This window comes from Hibiscus syriacus, unplaced genomic scaffold (genome assembly GCF_006381635.1).
Source record: "Hibiscus syriacus cultivar Baekdansim isolate YM2019G1 unplaced genomic scaffold, ASM638163v2 tig00111648_pilon, whole genome shotgun sequence".
NCBI lineage: Eukaryota > Viridiplantae > Streptophyta > Magnoliopsida > Malvales > Malvaceae > Hibiscus > Hibiscus syriacus.
Window position 1 is genome coordinate 724487 of NW_024063145.1, and position 6471 is coordinate 730957.

Sequence of the window (6471 nt, forward strand, 5' to 3'; positions counted from 1 at the left end):
ATCAATCACACATGAAGAGTTATCAGAATGTGGTACGAGCATTTGATGGTACTCAAAAAGAAGTGCTTGGGAAAATGGAAATACCGTTGTTAATCGGCCCAGTCGTGTACAATATTGACTTTGTGGTGATGGACATCCACCCCACATATAATTGTCTATTAGGGAGGCCATGGATTCATTCAGCAGGAGCCGTTCCTTCTTCATTACATCAAAAATTGAAATTTGTTGTTGATGGACAACTAATATGCGTCAGTGCTGAAGAAGAAATCATTGTGTCTGTAACAAGCGATGTTCCATATATCGACACCAATGATGAGGCTCTTGAATGCTCTTTTCGAGCTCTTGAATTTGTAAATGCAACCTTTATTGCAGAAGGAAGCAAAATTCCATATCCCAGATTGTCTGATTGCACCAAGATGACGGTACAACAAACTTTAGGCATCAGAGCTAAAGCTGGGAAAGGTCTAGGAAAGAATCTTCAAGGGATTTCAGTTCCTATTTGTATAAAGATGAAAAAAGACCGTTTTGGGCTAGGGTTTAAGCCCAATTTTCAGCAAAAGAACAAAGAGATGAAAAGAAGATGTGAAGACAGAAAGGCAAAATTGAAAGGGGGAGAAATCCTTTGGAAATACATGTCTTTCCCACATTTGAAGACAACATTCAGATCAGGGGGAACAATTAATGTAGAACAGCAGCTTGTTGAAGCCTTTAAAGAAGAGAAGTTGACGAAAGATCAAGACATAGTTGAAGAAGCTATGAATGGATTATTTATCAACATGATCATGAATGACAACAAAACTGGCAAATACTTGGATAGGATTCGACCATGTCTTCCTGGAGAAACACTCACCAATTGGACCACTGAAGATCTTCCTATAGTTTTTAATATTAATGCAGAGTAATATTCAGAACTAATCTTTATGTTTAGCTCAAAAATATGAAAACTTTTTGTTATCTTGTAAAAGAAATTATGTTAAATATAAGAAATTTTCTTTAAAATTTTCATATGGCAATCATTCTTTACATTTTCTTACATTTTTACATTTATTTATTTCATAAATTTACTATATTCTTTCGGAAATATGTCCGACTTAAATTTGCAGGTGTCACCGTGTTAATAGCATGTGTATTCCTAAATTTAATCCAGTGATAAATTTAGAGCATCCTATATGTCTGGAAGAAATTAATGGTTGTGAGGATGAACTGGAATGTGATGTTCCTACTGAACTATTAAGATTGGTAGAAAAAGAAGTTAAACAAATTCTACCCCACAAGGAAGAGGTTGAGATTGTGAATTTGGGAACAGATGAAGAAATGAAAGAGGTGAAAATTGGTACTACTCTGACCATCCAGATAAAACAAGAATTGATAAATCTCCTTCAAGAGTTCAAAGATATCTTTGCCTGGTCTTATCAAGATATGCCTGGTTTAAGCACAGATATAGTGATACACAAGCTTCCAATCAATCCAGAATATAAACCGGTCCAACAAAAGCTCAGACGGATGAGGCCAGAAATGTTGTTGCAAATCAAAGAAGAAGTAATGAAACAGATCAATGCAGGTTTCCTACAGGCATCTAAATATCCAGAATGGGTAGCCAACATTGTGCATGTACCAAAGAAGAATGGGAAGGTTCGAATGTGTGTGGATTACAGAGATCTCAACAAAGCTAGTCCAAAAGATAGTTTTCCATTACCCCACATAGACACATTGGTGGACAATACTGCAGGACACGCATGGTTTTCATTTATGGATGGATTTTCAGGATATAATCAGATAAAAATGAATCCTGAAGACATGGAAAAAACAACATTTATAACCATGTGGGGCACATTCTGTTATAAAGTAATGCCATTTGGATTGAAAAATGCAGGGGCAACATATCAAAGAGCCATGGTAACTTTGTTTCATGACATGATGCACAAAGAGATTGAAGTATATGTAGATGACATGATTGCCAAATCCCGAACTGAAGAAGAACATATTCAAAATTTGAGGAAACTTTTCCAAAGATTGAGGAAATATCAATTAAAGCTCAACCCCGCTAAATGCACTTTTGGGGTAACTTCCGGGAAACTTTTGGGATTTGTGGTCAGCAAAAAAGGAATCGAGATTGATCCAGATAAAGTCAAAGCAATTCAAGATCTTCCACCACCCAATACAAAAAAATAAGTTCGAGGCTTTTTGGGAAGATTAAATTATATATCTCGGTTCATTTCTCAATTAACTGACAAATGTGATCCAGTGTTCAAATTACTTCGAAAGAACAATCCTGAAGTCTGGAATGAAGAATGTCAAGAAGCTTTGGATATTATTAAGAAATACTTATCCAATGCCCCAATTTTAGTATCAACAATGCCTGATAGACCATTAATTCTCTATTTGACGGTCTTCGAAAATTCGATGGGATGTGTACTAGGACAACATGATGAATCTGGAAGGAAAGAAAAAGCTATTTATTATTTGAGCAAGAAATTTACTGATTGTGAAGTTCGATATCCACCAATACAAAAATTATGTTGTGCTTTGGTGTGGACTACTCGAAGACTCAGACAATATATGTTATACCATACTACTTGGTTGATATCAAAACTTGATCCTTTGAAATTCTTAATGGAATCACCAGCTTTGACAGGCAGAATGGCTAGATGGCAGATGTTATTATCTGAGTTTGATATTGTATATGTCAACCAAAAAGCAATAAAAGGAAGTGTCATAGCTGATTTTCTGGCCAGTCGTGTATCAAATGATTATCAGCCTTTGAACTTCAATTTTCCCGATGAAGATCTGTTGTGCATATCCATGAATGAAGAAGTCAGAACAAATGATGAATTTGCAACTTGGAAGCTTTACTTTGACGGAGCATCTAATGCTTTGGGACGAGGAATCGGGGCAGTGTTAATTTCTCCAGAAAATATTTATTATCCCTTTACGAGTAGACTGGAGTTCTTTTGCACCAATAACATGGCAGAATATGAAGCTTGTGTCATGGGATTGAAAGCAGCTATAGAAAGAAAAATCAAATTTCTCAAGATATATGGAGATTCATCCTTGGTGGTGTATCAATTGTGAGGAGAATGGGAAACAAAAGATCCCAAATTGTTGGAATACCGAAATTTTACCCTCGAATTAGTGAAAGAATTTGAGAGAGTTACCTTCAATTATCTCCCTCGAGAAGAAAATCAAATGGCAGATGCCTTGGCTACATTAGCTGCTATGTTTCAAGCAACTAAGAAAGTTGATATGATGACAATCAAAATGCAAGTATATGAAATCCCTGCACATTGTTATAGTGTGGAAGAAGAGGTAGATGGTAAACCATGGTATCATGATATCCTGCAATATATCAAAAATCAAAGTTACCCACCAAATGCATCGGAAATTGATAAAAGAACCTTGAGAAGAATGGCTGCTGGATATTTTCTTGATGGAGAGATTATGTATAGAAGAAGCAATGATCAAATGCTATTGAGATGTTTAAATACCAGCGAAGCTCGAAATGTCATTGAAGAAGTACACAGTGGAATATGTGGAACACATGCAAATGGTCTTTCTATGGCCAGAAAAATAATGAGATATGGATACTATTGGGCTACTATGTACACAGATTGCATTGATTATTCAAGGAAATTTCATAAATGCCAGATATATGCAGGCAAGATTCATGTACCCCCATCTCCTTTACATGTAATGACAGCACCCTGGCCATTTTCTATGTGGGGAATAGATGTCATTGGAGCAATTACACCAAAAGCATCGAATGGACATTGCTTCATCCTTGTGGCAATTGATTATTTTACCAAATGGGTTGAAGCTGCTTCATATACCAATATTAAGAGGTCCACAGTCTGCAAGTTCATAAAGAAAGAGATAGTTTGCCGATATGGCCTACCAGAGAGGATCATTACAGATAATGCTCTGAACCTGAATAACAAAATGATGACTGAACTTTGTGCACAGTTTAAGATCAAACATTCAAATTCAGTGGCATCATCCAAAGATGAATGGGGCAGTTGAAGCAGCAAATAAGAACATCAAGAGAATCATTACAAAGACCACTGAAACTTACAAAGATTGGCACGAGAAGTTACCTTTTGCTTATATACATACCGAACTACTGTTCGAACATCTACTGGGGCAACACCGTTTTCTCTAGTCTACGGAATGGAAGCAGTCTTACCAATTGAAGTTGAGATTCCATCGCTTCGAATATTGAGAGAAATAAAATTGGATGAATCTGAATGGATCCAAGCTAGAGTTAATCAATTGAACCTTGTTGAGGAGAACAGATTGAAAGCTATTTGCCATGGACAGATGTATCAGAAACGGATGATGAAGTCTCATGAAAAAAAAGTACATCCAAGAGAATTCCAAGAGGGTGATCTAGTACTAAAAAAGATTTGCCTATACATAAAGATTTCCGTGGGAAATGGATGCCTAATTGGGAAGGGCCATACGTTGTGAAAAAGGCCTTTTCCGGAGGAGCGTTGATCTTGGCAGAATGGATGGAAAAATTCTGAGAAATCCAATAAACTCAGATTCTGTCAAGAAATATTATGCTTGAAGAAAAGAAAGAAAAAGAAAAAAAAAAGGAAAAAAGAGAAAAGAAAAAGAAAAAGGAGGGTCAAGGTGAAAACCCGCAAAGGGCATCTTGTAACCAAAGGAAGGATTTGAGTTGAAAACCTGAAAAGGCGGCTCAAATGCAGGTTGATATTAGGCATCTGGCAATTGAACTCTCTTAAGATTTTGACAGTTTGGGAGAAACTTCACATCTACAAGCATTTCGACAACGTTTGAGATCTTCCAGACAAAAGCTTACATCATTTCTCTAAATTGTATCAACTTGATTAATTTAGAAATACTTATGCTTATAATTTGTTGAGACATTTGAATTTTTATTATTCTTATGCTTGCCATAACTTTGAATACAATTCTATCTATTTCAAGTTCAATTTATTTGAGATTCAATTTATTTTAGAAATCCAATTTATTTTCTATAATTAACATAATTTTGAAATAATTTAAAGATTTCTGAATATCACTTTGTTAATACTTTTAAATACATGGAATACAAAGTAAGCAAATCATCATCATCTTAAAGCCATGATCATCAAGATTGTTACACGGGATGCTACCGGCAACAAGGTCAAATCCGCCAAATTTACTCATCAATTGTTCCAACCGATCACCATTCAGTTCTTGCACATCTGTTTTCAAAGATATACTAAGACAGTAGAAAGCGATCTTTGCAGCACTGATTCTAGCAAAAAGAAACAAGATATTGATATCACTGGGAAACATGTCTCTAAACAGATCCTTATGTATGGTTTTTAAAGAAACCTAGAAGCATTTCCACCTCATCAGGTTCAAGTGAAGCAACTTTATTTCTTCCAACCCATACTAGATTCCATTTTCAGCATTCATCAAGAACATACTCTTGGATACTCGAAGGTGGCTCATTGACATAAGCTTCAAGAACCTTACAGATCCTTTCTGTCAATTTGGCACTTCCTGTACATGTTTATAAACAGTTCAACTTTGTTCTTGGATTCCAAGGATGCCATCATTTCTTTGTCAATGGAAAAGCATCAGCACATGGAGGAAGCAGAATAAGAGAAACTCCGTTCTTAATTGGCAGAATTATATAGCCCTTTTCAGTGTAATAGCATGGAAATGCTTCGAATCTACAAATTCTGGCTCTACATCAAATAAGCATTATGATATCCCAGACCAATCATTGAATTTAGAAGATGAATTTGTCAATAGCATCTTCTAGAAGTGTTCTTTGAGTTATCTGATCTGGTTTGGACAGAACAATCATTGAATTTAGAAGATGAATTTGTCAATAGCATCTTCTAGAAGTGTTCTTTGAGTTATCTGATCTGGTTTGGCAGAACCAATCATTGAATTTAGAAGATGAATTTGTCAATAGCATCTTCTAGAAGTGTTCTTTGAGTTATCTGATCTGGTTGGCAGAACCAATCATTGAATTTAGAAGATGAATTTGTCATAGCATCTTCTGGAAGTGTTCTTTGAGTTATCTGATCTGGTTGGACAGAACCAATCATTGAGTTTAGAAGATGAATTTGCCAATAGCATCTTCTGGAAGTGTTCTTTGAGTTATCTGATCTAGTTTGGTAGGAACTACAGAACCAATCATTGGAATTAAAAGATGAACTGCATGATCTTCTTCATTAAGAAGCTTATTTTCAAGCTTCTTCTGCTTCTTCCTTTTCAAAAATCATAGCCCAAGTTTTGCCTTTGCTTGTAATTGGGATCATTGCATAATGACTTCCTATCTTTTACTAGAAGAAGTACATCAGCAGCCTTAGTCATTTAAGCAGCACATATAAAATTTTCCAATTCTGCAATTGATGAATTTGGACCACATCTCTACATGGCTATTGAAGCTTCAGCCTTTAAGAATCCCATTTTTGTCAAGTATAACAGTTTATTCTCCTCATCAGAATC